Source organism: Delphinus delphis, chromosome 2 (assembly GCF_949987515.2).
Source record: "Delphinus delphis chromosome 2, mDelDel1.2, whole genome shotgun sequence".
Taxonomy (NCBI): domain Eukaryota; kingdom Metazoa; phylum Chordata; class Mammalia; order Artiodactyla; family Delphinidae; genus Delphinus; species Delphinus delphis.
Genome location: NC_082684.1, coordinates 90,521,656 through 90,537,333, shown reverse-complemented (window position 1 = coordinate 90,537,333; position 15,678 = coordinate 90,521,656). Strand labels below are relative to the sequence as shown.

The window sequence follows — 15,678 nt, the reverse complement described above, 5'->3', positions numbered from 1 at the left end:
TCTCTCCTTCTCTCTCTCCCTTCCTCCCTCCCTCTCTTTCTCTGTAAGTGTGTGTAGAAGGGGAAGGGGGAAGTAGTCATAATGGCAAAATCCCAGACTAAGGGTTCTCCTTTCCAGAAATTTCTTTTAAAATAATTTAAACTGATTTTTGCTATAGTTTAGGGGAAAAAAACTAAGGTAAAGCAATGAACTGTAAACAGTTCGTATGTCCCATAGTTGAGTATGCTAGAAGACAGTAGAGCTTTAAAATGTGTTATTTGATGTGAGAAGAAAAAAATACTTAAAATTTACCTGATTTTCTTCCATTTTTAGTGCTGTTAATAGTAAGCAGATATTCAGATGACCTGAGCTTTGCTGTCCACCCAAACTAAACTAGTTATTTATAATCTAGTCAGAGCAGGATTAAGGAGACAATCTGGACTGTAGGCTCCATGAAATTAGCAGTAATAATAATAGTTAATCATATAATTAGAAGAAGAGAAGGAGGGGGAGGGCAAGAGGAGGAAGAAAAGTAGCAGCAGTATAAGAAGATCCACCAGCAGTTATTGTGAATTAGTAAATACCAGACACTCTGGCAAGTGAATTACATCATAGATTATCTCATGTAAAACCCACACCAACTCTATGAGGCAGATACTATTATGAATCCCCTTTAACAGCTAATGAAACTGATGTGTACAGACGTTAAAGAACTATGAGGGATGGCCCATGCATTCCCATTCCAGAGCCCATGCTCTTACTACTTTGCTGCCTCTACAGGCAAGACAGAGTTGTATTGGCTGTCATTTTTTTTCTGATTGGAGCTTAACTGGCCAAGCAGTCAGTACTGAATTCATTTATTGATAAAATTTTATCTTAGATGTCCAAACAGTTGAACAAGGGGCCTTTGTGATCTGGGCCTTTGTGAAAGGCCCACCTTTCTAACTGTATCTTCCATTACACCCCTTCTTGCCTGTACCCACTGTCCCCATTGTTTCCTAGTACTAAAGAATTTCTTGCCTCTAAAAGCTGCACACTTTGGTATCTTATGTCTTTTCACACAAGGATTCCTCTGCCTGAAATTCTTTATTCACTCTATATCTACTCATCCCTCAAGACCACAGTCTAATGTCATCTCCTCTGTGAAGTCCCCCTTGATTCCTTCAAGTAGAGTTAATAACTCTCTTCTACGTTTCCCAACAGTACTCTGTACATACCAGAAATATAGTCTTAGGGCATTGTTTATTTCAGTATAATTTTTCTGTCTTTACATATTTGCCTTTGTCACAGTTCTTTTTGATAGGCAGGGACTGAACCATCATTTCTGTATTCTTACTCTATGTTATTGAATAGATTAATGCTTTTGTCCCCGTAGAACAGATGTACACAGAGCTGTCACATATGACCATGCAGCTTTTTAACTGCACAACTCCAGAGGGCACCATCCACAAAAATCACAAATATGAATGGCTCGTGAAATCATACAGTACATCCCCTGAACAACTGAACACAACTGCCTGTTACTGATCATAAAATATTTATAAATATGAATGCATATGGTGCAAATGCACTAAAAGCTGTAGCATATGGCTATATATGAATAACCGAGATCAGAGTGACAGGATTTTGACCTTAAGTCCAAACCTTCTTTACCATTTGTAATCAGTTATATCCCAGTTTGAATAAAACACTGATACTATAAAGAGGGTAGTCAGCTCCTAACTGATCCAGGTCATACTCTAAATATCTAAATGAAATATGCTCCAGAAAAATCTTGGTGGATTCTGTTTCTAATACTATGTCTGAATTTGTTCAAGCATGGGCAGGCTAGTTTTATCATAAATAAATGGACACCTGACCCAGTCAAGAGATTAGATGCTGATGTTGGACACAAATTCCTAGTAGAGGAAGAGATATTCACAGATGTTATATTGCCGTGGTGTAGTTCTTTGGGCTTCAGTGGGGTTAGCTACCTGCAGGAGTCCCTGGGCACAGTTGCAGGTGCAGGAGGTGAAGATTAGCCATACTTCAACAGCAAAACATCAAACCCCAAGAAGAGGTAAGACTGAATATCCTAAGCAAGGGAGAAATCAGTTCTAACAGTGTGCAATGCATAAATGAAATTGGCTTTCCTGTTTTAACTTTGCTTAGCCAGGCTGTCATCTTGAGGCCTGATGATTAGCAGGTGGTCTATTTTGCTGGAGTCTGTTCCTAATAGAGGTTCTGTCTGTGGGATGCCCACTTGGAGCCTTTTAGGCCCTACCAGGCCAGCTGAAAGGCAAATGATTAGTGGCTGCTTTTAATTTCCCCTGGCTTCCCATTTGTTATCCTACTGCTTGCCATCTCTTAGATGCTTGTACTTGACGGATTCTGTGGAGATAAAGATAAGGATAATTTCTTGCCTATGATGCTTTTCTTTTGATCTTTTGTGGTTTCGTTTCTGCACTTTGGAGTGTGGCACTCCTACTGTGCAGCCAGATGTGCCCAGAGCCTATTTGAGATGCAGCCCCGAGCACACAGACCGAAGCAAGACTGTTCTGAGATGGCCAGGATCATAAATGTGTCCTGGACCCAGGTACAAGATGGGGAGGGCAGGAGGGGATGGAGGGGGACAGGAAGTAGGTGTGACGCTTAAGGTAGGGAAGGTACTGGAAGAGGAGCTATAAGGGAGGCCCTGGAGTGGAGAGGTGGCCTGCTGCCTGCTATATTTTGTGTTGGTTACATAGAAAACAAATTAAAGCCACTGTATAAAATTCCACATTTGCCATGTAGGGCTATAAATAATGATAATTATGCTGCTACTTCCCCAGCAACTTGCATGTTGACCCTGAGCATACCCCTGGAGCTAGCTTATTTGAACTAAAAGTCCCCTTTAGACCTTTTCTTCTCTGGTCTCTCGCATCTTTAGAATGACTGATTATGAGACAAGTTATGTAGGCTGTGGTCATTTTGAAGCTGAGATAATATAATACAGATGGGCTCCTGTCACACACAGATTCAGCCACAGCTGGTTTTGACTTGCAGCTCCAAAGGTATGAAAATATTCCACACCTACCTGGCTAGGACTTAGGAACATTTTGGTTCAGAACAAGTGTAACTGAATGACACAGCTAAGGGGCGGGGGATTCAACGCGATGAGCCATCATGCTCACCCGAACCTGGCTCCTGACTCCTTACTGGGAAGTAATGTCTTAATTTTGTAGGTGTGCCCTCCACTTTTTGACCGCATGCTATCTTTCTCACAGATTTCACCTTAAGCACATTCACTCCATTTTCTTTTTACAAATACTCTGTTATTTGCTTTGTACTCTAGGTCTTGTTTTTTGTTTGTTTTTTTTTCTGGGAGGTGGGGACAGGGCCAGCTTCATAGGATGCCACCCGTTCCTCTTTCAGAAGGATCCCATGTTTGGTTTCATGCTCCATGACTTAACGTCAACATCTGGAACTTCTTCACAATTTTTTAAAAAGGGACCCAGCAAGTTATTTACCTGGTGCTGCATGGGGGCATGTATTCCTCCACCCTATCCTACCTCAGAAGTGAACTCAAATTCATAGACCCCCATAAGGCATACTTTATGCTAGGCCCATAATAGGTATTTAACGGATGTTCAATTTTAGGAGCATGTTCTTAGTAGTGGCTGAGAATCCACACGCTGAAGCCAAACGCTTAGGTTCAAATTTCAGATACCACCATTACTGACATTTACTAGCTCTATGGTCTTGGACAGGTTACCTTCTTACGCCTTCGATTTTTCATCTGTAAAACAGAACAATAACAGTACCTATCTTATAAAGTTTTTGTGAGGATAAACGGAGTAAACACATATAAAAGTTCATACAACAGTTTTTGATGATGTAAGTGTTATGTATCAGCTGCTATTATGACTATTGTTGCTATTGCTTTGTTTGGAGATCTTTTTCTATTGCATTTGATCCAGGTTATTGAAGGGCAGCAATGTTCAGAAGGTTTCCTAAAGAAGTCACCCCGTGTCAGTAGGCTCCCAAGGATTTGGTCATTGACCTGAGAGAGCCTGCATATTTCCCCCAGAGCAAATGAGCAGCATGAGGTCATCACCTCTGGAAGTTCCCACTGGCCCTAATTCAAGAAACTTGGCCACTCTCTTGGCCAGCTCTCCAGTATGGAGGGGGCTCCTCTCCGAGTGGTGAAAATGTCTGTGTACCAGGAACAGCAACTCAGAGGCCTGCAGCTGCCTCCTCCCTCGCCCTTCCTCTGACCAGCCCCTGTGGGGAATTCATTATGGTTGGCCACAGCCACTGCTCTCCTCTCCAAACTGGTGGTTAGGAGGCTCCAGAGAGGGCCACTCTGCTTTCTCCACACTGATTACTATGATCTCCAAGAAGCTCAGAGCCTAAAGCAGATTTTTTGGGGGGCTGGTAAACCCACACAAGAGCCCAGCGAGGAGTGGGGTCAGCAAGCATCAGTGACTGTGTCAGATGGGGACATCCAGAGGTTAAAATCATGCTGGTAAGGGGGAGAAGTGAGACCCCAGGGCAGTTCTGCTGGTCAGTCTTTGTTAGGCCAAGGCCAGATTCCAATATCAAGAAGGAAGATTTTCCTGCCTGGGAAACAAGAATTCCTATTCTTGCTATGGAATCATGAGGCTCCACATTTATACGGACCCTTCAGCATACTATTTATCCACTCCTTTCCCAGACTAGTATTAATATTCCAACAGCTTCACCAAGGCAGGCGTGTATCTGTTTCCTCATGATGATTTCCACTTGACTATGTAGCCAGCTTTGTCCCCCATTCCTCTTTGTTTCTTCTTCATCCCGTGTATTTCCTCTTTGGTTTCCATGGTAGTTGCCTGCTGACATTTCTCCTTGCCAATTAAGACAGTCCACTCAGCTTTCAATAATTCAGAGAAGGTGACCACAGAAGTCAATGTTTTGTAATAAAAGGGGAACACATTTATGAAGCCAAGTTTACTCTGACAAGCTCATTTTTGTTTTAATGTTTTTAAATGTTGGTAATTCTATTACATTGGAAGTCTTCGAGGAGAGTGTAGCAAGGGTAATTACACAGCACAGTTTGTTTTCTAGCCACAGCTATATGGAGAAATCAGAAATGATGGTGTAATGCAAGAGAGCTCCTGAGACTTTCTAAAAAGAAAAGGTATAGCAGTGATGATACCAGAAATAGAAGGGTGCAAGAGGCTGAGCAGAGTGAAGGTAGTGGATGATAGAGACACTGGATCCAGCAGAAAAGCACATACAAGGGAGGCAGGTTACCTCTGCCATCCACTCATCCCACAGATATGCCCTGGGCAGCTACTAAGTGACCGGCACTGTGCTGGACCCTGAGAGATACAGCCGGGAACAGGCAGCCCAAGTCCCTGCCCTCACAAAGTTGCCAGTCTAGCTGGGAGGCAGTTAGTGGTTCTTACTGAAGTTTGAATGGAAAGGAGCAACAAGAGACTTTCTAGTCCAATCTTTCCATTTTATAAATGAGGAATTTTACCATGAGATATAGGATTTGCAGAAATCATTGTCAGCACTGAGACTTACACCCAGATCTTCTGCTTTCTACTTTAATGCTCTTTACTCCTTTTGATCCAACTCAAGGAACTCAAGGAATAAAGCTGCCCCAAGTTTCTCCATCAGTGCCCTGCCATGGGTTGTGAGCTTCTCACTGCTGCTGCTCCTTTCCAAGGGGAGATGCAGATTTTGACTGAATGAAAGCATGGTATTATCTGAAAGGGTGACTGGTCAGGGGGATGTCACAGAAAGAAAGAGGAGTTTATCTGGCCAGCACAGCTAGATCCTGAAACACAGAGTGGCTGGCGTGAAAGTACCAGGCTCCAGGCTCCAGGCTCCAGGATGCAATGGAGAAAGAAGGCAAAAGAAGACCCTGAGGACGAGGTGAGGAAGAAGAGAGGAACTGGGAAAGGGCCTAGTAGTTCCCAAGCTCCTATGTGGGGTGAGTTTTGCCTGTTTTTGCCCAAGGAGGCCACCATTTGGCAAGAGGCAAAGTTAAGACCCAAATCCAGGTTGGCTGGTTTCAAATATATATGTGGATATACATTTCAAATATCCACTCCACAAGCCTGATAAAATTTTCCAGCTTCATAGTTTCTTATGACTTTGTGCTTCATTAAAGCCTTACATTTTACTTTATTTTATATTAATTGATTTTTTAACTGCTGTCTAAATGTAATTAAGGATTCATAAACACTTCAAAATCAGTGACGGTAGCTGAATAGAACCTATTATGAACTGCCATTTGAGGAGAATGAAATCTTCCTAAATTATTCTTTTTGTAAGCCTACACTTTCACAGGTTGGATTTTCTTCAAACAGGATATACGTGCTCTTTATTGGAAACTGGTAAATTTTCTTGCTTTATACCTGTAGTCTTGTGCAGCACCATCCAATAGAACTTTCTGTAATAACAGATATGTTTCAAATTTGTGTTGTCCCAATATGGTAGCTGCTAGACACATACGACTATTGAGGACTTGAAATGTGGCTAGTATGACAAAGAAACAGCTTTAAATTTTCCTTAATTTTAATTTAAAATAGGCACATGATGGCTAATGGCTAACATATTGAACAGTGCAGGTCTAAAAAGTTCTGTAAATGTAAGTTGCTCACAGAGACTTATACTTATCTGCTAAGCAAGCTCAGAGTGTACTAGGGGAAACTGAAGAATGCTGGTACTCTGATATGAAGACACTAATGTCAGAAGCAATCTAGGATTAACAGCTTCAGTAACATCCAGACATCATTAGTGGACTTAAGGATTCATTAAGTTTTAGAATCCCTTCACTGATGAGCAGGATGCACTTGCCTGATATGGGTAGTTGTGTCACATTATTTTACTGGCAGAATGAACATCCTGGAAAATTTATATCCTTGTTTAGGAGGCTAGGAAGGAAAAAAAGGAACCTCTCAGCCTGAAGGACCATGACCACGCCAAACACAGCACTTCTGAAATCCTCTTTGGGCCCAGATCACACCAAGCATTGTCGGTGGGTGTGAGTGCAATCCAGCACTGCTCTGTGTCTTTTAGTCCAACCACATTAGAATCTGCTTAGAGCTTTTATTTTTTTCCTCCCCCAGCTCTATTTGATCGCCTCCAAACTGTGCTAAGTCTCACAATATACCTTGCAAATTTGTCATAAGACTGAAGCAAATTGTAAAAAAGAATCTCTGAATGAAAAGCTATTATAACCTAACTAGAAATGTGATTATCATTGTTTTTCTTTTACTCTTTTTATATTTTCATTCTGTAAAGTAGGTACTAATCCCTAGGAAGATTTATTTTTCAGTTGGCATAAACTAAGTATTTGAATTTTTATGATAATTTTCAGCTACATATATAATAAATATGTCTTCTAACTGCATAGCTTCTTCCTCTCAGAAGCTTAAGTTTTCACGCTCATTTTGCTTCATTCCCAGAGAGGCGAGGAAAGAGGGAACCCCCCCACCAACACACACTTTCCATATTCCAGGTAAATATCAATTGCCCACTATGTGCCAGGCATTATTCTAAGAAATACACGTGTATTAGGTCATTTGATTCTCATGACAACCCTTATGAAATCACTATTATAGATGAGGAAACTGAGGTATGGAGAGGTTAAGGAGCTGGATGATTCAATAAATATCAATCAGATGTCAGAGATACACACATCTAGCACTGTGCTAGGTGCCATAGGAAATATAGCTCTTACTCTCAAGAATGTCCAGTCCAGGGAGGAGAGAAGATATGCATCTGAGTTTCTAAGATCCAAAGAGATGACATGATAAATTCTATAAAATGTATTATGGCAATCGGTATGTGTATGGCTGATTCATTTTGTTGTGCAGTGGAGGCTAACACAACACTGTAAAGCAATCATACTCCAATAAAAATTAATAAAAAAATTTTAAAAAGTTATTATGGCAGACCAAGTATAATCAGAACTAAAACTGTTCTTAAATACAAGAGTGAAGTCTTTCTTGTCTTCTGTCTTCCCAGAGCTGTACAGGTCAGAAGAGTTAACTCTCTACTCCCAGGCAATGGGCACCCGAAATTTATATTTAAAACATTAAAATAGTCTCATAAAATACTTTACTGCTCCTATGCATAAAGCAGCGATAGCCGTGATTCCCATTGAGGGCCCTGACTCATGGAGTACACAGCTCTCCTGTGAGACTGATGAAATCCAGACCTCCACCCATGTGGGTGTTGAAAGAGCCTCATTCACACATTACCACTTCTGCCCAGGAAATCAATTACAGCCAGGTGGTCTCCTACCCATTTCAGAAACCAGGAAAGTGGAATATATAAAGATGATCCTTTCACCAGATGACTCGGAAAGTTTCTGGAGGATAAAGGAATAGGAGGCATATGTCCTATCATTCCAGTCCATTCCTTTCCCTCCTCCCCAACAGACCATAGTAAGTTCCCCTGTTTATATGGGGATCATCACGAGGAAGCAATTATAGTAAAAAGCTAAACCTGTATGCTGTCACTTTATTACTTTCAAAAATATTTCTCTATAAATAAACTGGGGGTGGGGAGACCAAAGTTACTGTGCAGAAAAGGACAGACTATGAACAAAAAAGGCCGAGAAATAAATGGTGATTATATAATAGCATCCATCACTGCTTTTCCATGGGTCATGGTGATCATTCTCCACAGAAAAAGGAACTACTAACCAACCAAGGCCACTGACAATATTTTGTTCAAGGATATGGCTGGGAAGGCTCCCTTTCACATGTGGTGGCCACACAATCTTTCAAGAGTCAAATGAAGAGTTTGGAGAATAGCATCATTTGCCTACAGGGAAAACTCAGAGCCCTGGCATAGAGTAAATTGTGGGACTCTGGGGAAATGGTTTTCTAAAAATTCCCGACGTCTACAGAAATATGGAGCTTCTTTTAAACTGAGTTTAAATATATTTAGTTAGTTTGTAATATATTAGTAAACTTTGTAATGATGTGCCTTCCTACTACAGATAATTGCGGAGAGGATTCCCCACCAAAATCATCTTTTGTGTTGAATCAGCTGATGGCATTGCTAATAGCTTTGGAGGGTGGAAAGGTATCAGTCTCTGATATAACTATGTAAATACAGCAAATGGCTATGTACATATTCAAGTATTTCTCAGTTTCCTCTGGTCTTCTCACTGGGTGGCTGTCTTGGTGTTCTGGGGTTTTGGGTTTTTATTTGTTTTTGTTTTGGAGTGTTTTATCAAAATGTCATGCACAGCCCCCATTTTATCTAAGCATTAAAATCTTTTCACATTCTAATAGAAGGGATTTGAAGATTATCTGCCCTTTTGGCATAATCAACGTCTCTATTCCCCTCCATGCCTATAAACAATTGAGGTTTGACCCTATTCTCATTCACAAATAAAATGAAATAAAATGGTTTGGGGCATTATTATAAACGAGCAGTGGACTGAGAAGGGAGTTGGCTCTCCTAACAAACTCTGGGTCCTTCAGGAGGGATGGAAGACTGGGACCGATGAAGGGGGAGAGGAAGAGATAAACGGATGTGTGGATAGGCCTGACAGATGGATGAATTTCCTGATTAATGGATGCCTTACCTATACATCTGCACTTGAATTTTAATAGAAACTTTGTTCAGTTTCTCTTTATCCTTCTGTGAAATGAGAGATGAAGGCATGGTGCAGCTCTCACATCTTATGATCACACCTTGGTAAAGATTTTTTTTGTCCCCTTCTCCCCTCTTTACCTTTCCACAGCATGTACCTTGGTGAACTGATCTTTCAAATCTAGGCTCCAATTTTTCTGATTTTCCCAGCATCTCAAATATGCTCCTACATGTCTTCTGAGGCAGTTATTATATTTTAAAATGTTTATTAGATAATCATATAGTCTTCTAGACTGTTGAGTTCTTCTGTTCTTCTCTATGGGGAGAGAAGGGACCCTTGCCTACTTTATCTGGGACTGGATGGAAACCTAGGAGGTACTTAATGACATTTGTTGGCATCAATTTTCCTTTTACTTTTAGGATGATCCTCCCTAAAGGATTTAGGTTCATATTCTTTTTTCCCACCTTCTTCCTCTTCTCTGCCTGTCTCTCTCAAACAAACAGTAAGAAGGGTGGGGAGGGGAGAAAAGAAAAGGAACATAGACAGAGAGACCAAAAGAAGAGAACTTGGTACAATAGGAAAAACCAACAAGGACTGAGCAGGCTGCCAACTCCCACTGTTTCTCAGAATTTCCCTCTGGGTTAGGCTGTCCCCATTTGAGGCTCTGATATTCTACGGTTTTCCTTCCTCCTCAATGGTATCCAGAGTAGAATGTCACTTTTAACTAAGAAATACTGTAAACAGAGACTTGGAAGAGCAATTGAAAACAGCAAAATCTTGCCCCAGAAATTGTTTTTGTAATTATAATTTCTGCACTGGGAAAACATGGCCTTCTAATTCACATGCCCTCCTGGAGCGAAGGTCTGATGCACACTGATCTGCACTGAAAATCACAAGGAAGCCCTGCTGGATTTAAGACAGCAGTTCTCCAACCACACTGTCAAGTGCATTGAGTCCTTTTTTTTTTTGCTTCTCAGAGCTGGTTTAAAAGCTATTTAAGCAGGTAAGCATAGTCCTGACAGGTAAAGCAAATGGAAGGGAAGGTTACAGGATATACCAAAACTAAGGAGCTAGAGCAGATGTCTGTCTCTAAAAAGACTACAATGGTAGATGCATTCCTGAAGCTTTTCTCTTTCACACATGCACATACACACAGTCTTTATTCTGACAATTATCTAATCTGAATCATTTTCCACCTCTGCTCTTTGATTCCTGAATATCTTTCTTAGGCAATATCAGTTGCAATCAAGACATAAAGCTCTTCATTTTTATCAAGAAACAGAAGGAAAACAACAGCTATAATAGACATTTTTGAGGTGGTAACGTTATGATCAGCATCTACTATTTTCTTTTCAATTTAATTTTTGTTTCAACATTTCAGAATCTCAGTCCTCTTATCTACATTTAATTGATTGGCAGTTTGGTTTTTGGAATCACTGCTTCATTACTTGCGATCTACAACCACTTCCCCCTCATTTCGGCCCCCGTTTCCTTCTCCAGCCCCTCAGCCTCTTACTCTTCCTCCCCTAACTTGAACACCAAGAAAGACAGAGAGAACAGAGTTTCAAAACATGGAAATTTGGTATACAAAGTTACAGTTTGATGCCCAAGAAGGAAAATCCTAAACCCTTGCCATCTTTAATCACATGAATTCAAAAATTCCTTCCTGGCCTCTTAAATCTTCTCCTAAGTTGGTTTCAAATAATATGCAAAAAAATTTGATGAATTCGTTGGAACAGTTTTACAAATTCTTGAAAGATTGTGTCCCCTAGGGCTGGAAACACACATTTTAGGCAGCTTAAAGCTGTTAAATAAGCCCACTTTTCACTTTTTTTTTTCTTCCTGTACTTATGCTGCCAGCAATAGAGACATGATGTGAACTGCAAGGCCTTTTGCTGACCACACAAGTCTCCTCTGTGCAGAGTGGCAAGCAGCCACTTCTAAGCATAACTATTATGTGCCTGTATCACTTCTGGAATCATCCCACTGATTCACCCCTACCCGCTCTTCAGTGGAGAGGAGACAAGCTAACTGAAAACTCACAGGGAAAAGGAAATCTTCTCATTCAATGGTAAATCCCAAGTTGCCTTTCCTCTGCCAAATAACAGTGGACTCCTAATCTTAAATTTCAACCTCAAAAAAGATCAGAAGGGACTAGGGCGAGGGAGAGCTTGGAAAACTGAGCCATGAGAATTGTTCATCGTGATTTGTAAAAATTAAACACAAAATATAAAATTAAAAATAAGGAGGGAAATGTCGACCAATTACGCTGTGGGGTAAAAAAACCTTTTCTCTATTTTCTCCATGTGAAGGACTAATAGAACTGAGAATGCTTATCATGGAAAAGAAAATTATAGGAAGGCTTGGGATGTGGGGACAAGGAACTTCAGCTGTCTTTGAATAGCTGAACTACTGCAACTGGAAAGAAGAAACAGGTTCCATGTGTGTGGCCCTAAGGAGAAGAACCAGGTCCAATGGGTGGAAGTTACAGGAAACTAGATTTTGAGAATGATAAGAATATTAGACAGTAAGACCTACCCAGTGATGGAATGGGGCATCTCAGTGGAAGATGGGATAGAGCTTAAAGCTTCTAAGTTTGTTCAAGAAACATCTGAATAAGCACCAGATAATCCATTTGCAGCTAGTTCTTCCTTATATGAACGCAATGGTATGATGGAGGGGAGCACTGGACCAGGAGTCAGGAGTCCTTGCTTTGTCACTTAATGGCTAAATGATACTGAGAAAATCAATTAACCCATTTGGACTTTAGTTTTCTGATCTTCAAAATGAGAGACTGAGATATGCTTTTCTCTACAGTTCTTCCATTTCTCATAATATCCTATTATTATTTCTTTACATTTTTTCCTACTAGTTGTTCACAAGTTGATGAGGTACTTATATATCATATAGACAAAATTCGTGCATACTATTTGGATATACACTTCTCAAATTTCACTCTCACCATACAGAATGCTTGGAAGTATTACGTGTATGCATTGCAGTGAAAATCCCTCTTAACCAGAGTTGCTTGAGGATTCTGGTCAACCTCTGTTTCCTGAAATGGTACAGCTAAATTTGTTCAAGGAGAAGTTGTAAGTAATACAGAGAGGGAAAATGTGGTATACCCAGCTAGGATCAGAGCTTACTGGCTTTACTGACGATACATTCTGCTATGTGTTGTTCAATGTAGAATAGAGAACCATGAAAAAGATTCAGGCTATACTCAGCTCTTGCAGAAAGCAAGATAATGGTTCGGTGAAGCACAGTAGTGTTTTGTTTCCCTAAGACTGAGGAACCGCAGATTGGATATTGGTAAAGGCTCTGCCACAACAGTCAAATGTCAATTATTGCTTTGTGCCCATCCCTGAACTCTCACATTCATCTCATTCTTTGTAACCCCCACCCCCAACCCGCCCCACAACCAGCACAGACACCTGCGTCAAACCATTCAGAAAATATTTCATTAGAAGATATTATGATAAATAGTTAAATTTAGAGGAAGGGTATTTGTGGCTCTATATTCTTTCTAACCTAGGAAAAGTAGGATTTTGAATCACTAGAATCATGAGCAATACACCTCTGTGTTGAAAACTATTATGACATTCAATGGGGAAGGTGCACTGTTTATATCTCTTTCTATTCTGAAATCACCAAAAGGTATAGTCTCAAAACGGGCCTTATAAGAAAAGTACCAGCACACCAAAGACCATGGAATGATGCCAAGATATTAAAAGTTACCTTAGAAACTGAAGGGTTAAAAAAGAAAGAGAGCAAGAGCAAGTGCTTATCAGTGGCGAATCCACTGTGGGATTTAAGAATCCCATAGAAAAAGAACTAAATAATATTTTAAATTCTGGTTCCTTGTGAAACATATTTTTCAAAACCTTGAAAACCTTTCTAACTACTTATCTTAAGATATATCCTTCATAATTGTCTGCATAGTCCTTTTCTCCATGTTAATGGCCTCAATAAAAAAGGAAAAGATTCTGTGTGTAACAATCTCAACAACCTTATCCAATATTTTACACAAACAGTACAAAATTGGCTTCATTATTGTCTTTAGGAAAACGACAATTCACTTGTTCTTTCCTGACAAATATTTACTCCCTACCTTTTTTGGACATTGCCTTATGAGCTGTGGTGGACTCAAAGATGAGATTAGCATGTTCCCTAGCCTCAAGTAATTTATCCTTAAGCTGGGAAGATCAGATGTGTAATAAAATTTAAAATAATATGATAAGGGCTACAAGAGAGTTGTAAGTTTAGAGAATGAAGAGATCAATTCTGCGGACAAAAAGAGAACTCTTCCTGGAGAAGGTAACATATAACTGGGGTGTGACACATTCTCAGTGGAAACAACAAGGTATCAAGGTAGAAAACACTGGAGATGTGCCTCCTTGTTAGAAGCATAAGGTACAGGGAAAAGAGGGAGAAAAATCCTGATCTACCATTTATTATAGAAAAAGAAATTTTATTTCTATTTGGTTGACTCTAGGAAAGAGTCATTGAACTTGCTTAGTATGGTCAGGGACTTCTAAGTGGGATACAGGTCTAAAGAAATCTAAAGACTCCATTAAAAGACAGAACTCTTTAGGAAGTATCAGTGTAATTTGCATCATAAAATTCGGTATCTTTTGTGAGGCTCTTGGCGTAACCTGAAAACGCTGATCATAAAGATTTCCTTACGAACAGAATTTGACAGAAATTAGTATATATATATATATATATATATATATATATATATATGTATTTAAATGAATAAACTAGCAGAAGAAAATAAAGCAGCAGTGCTCACTTCGGCAGCACATATACTAAAACTGAACAATACAGAGAAGATTAGCACGGCCCCTGCGCAAGGATGACACGCAAATTCGTGAAGCATTCCATATGTTTCATATATGTTGAACCTAAAAAAATGGTACAGATTAACCAGTTTGCAAGGCAGAAATAGAGACACAGATGTAGAGAACAAACGTATGGACACCAGGGGGGGAAAGTTGGGGGGGGGGTTGGTGGTGGTGGGATGAATTGGGAGATTGGGATTGACATATATACACTAATATCTATAACACAGATAACTAATAAGAACCTGCTGTATAATAAATAAATTAAATTTAAAATAAAAAAAAAAGAAAAGAAAGCAGCAAATCAAGACCTTAAGAGTACCTCTCGTGATACTGTTTAGCTGTGTTATTATTTGGCTGTGAAGAGCTCTGTATGGAGGATTACTAGATAGAGATGTTGATATCCCAGTATCCAAACAGTATACACCCAACAACTATTTCATGAAAATTCTATCAGCCTCATTATGTCTACATGATGTTAACTATGTATAGGTGGGAAGTAATCAGAATAAATCCTCCTAGGTGACTGGATTTTTGTAGCACAATATAACCAATATTGGGAATATACTTGATGTTCAGGAAGTTTTATAGGACACACTATTCAATTAGACCCTGAAGAATATAATCAAAAACTGTCAATCAACTAGGCTTTCACCCTCATCTCTCTTTTTACCTCGTGAATGAACAGGATGGTTGAAGGAAGTCTAAACTCTTTTTAGCATTCATTGTGCAATTGGGGGTGTAGTTAGGATGACTAAGATAAATGATCCATAAAAGAAGGTTCTTCAGTCTTAGAAGGTGACCTCCTCACAGGTCTATCCGCTACTTCATAAGCCTGGACTGTATTCCATCCTTTTGATGAGACATTTCCTCTCTGAATAAGTCTCAGGACATGATGATGGAAATAGCAGTGTTTATTCAAGGTCGCCAGTCTCTTGAGCTTCTAAAACAGAGTAGTAAAGATAAGATAGCTTGTTAAAAACAAAAAGGTTATTAGTCTCCAGATAAGATATCTTATTTTCAACACCTTCTCCTACTTCAGTATTGAGGCTCTGTAAATTTAGTGACAATCATCTTGATGAAAAGCAGTCAGTTATCTATCTGCATGATATAAATAAAGGGGGAGTTTGGGGGAGAATGGATGCATGTATATGTATGGTTGAGTCTCTTTGCTGTGCACCTGAAACTATCACAACAGTGTTAACTGACTATACTCCAATATAAAATAAAAAGTTAAAAATATAAATAAAAAAATACATGTTATTATTCCTTTCTCTATTAATTATT

At 39.7% G+C, this 15,678-nt stretch overlaps 1 non-coding gene across 1 annotated transcript; it reads left to right on the top strand.

Moving 5' to 3' along the window:
- Positions 1-14,334: 14,334 nt before the first annotated feature.
- On the top strand, positions 14,335-14,440 carry LOC132421224 (U6 spliceosomal RNA). The gene has a single exon (XR_009518515.1). It is a non-coding gene; the product is annotated as a U6 spliceosomal RNA (small nuclear RNA).
- Positions 14,441-15,678: the final 1,238 nt, after the last annotated feature.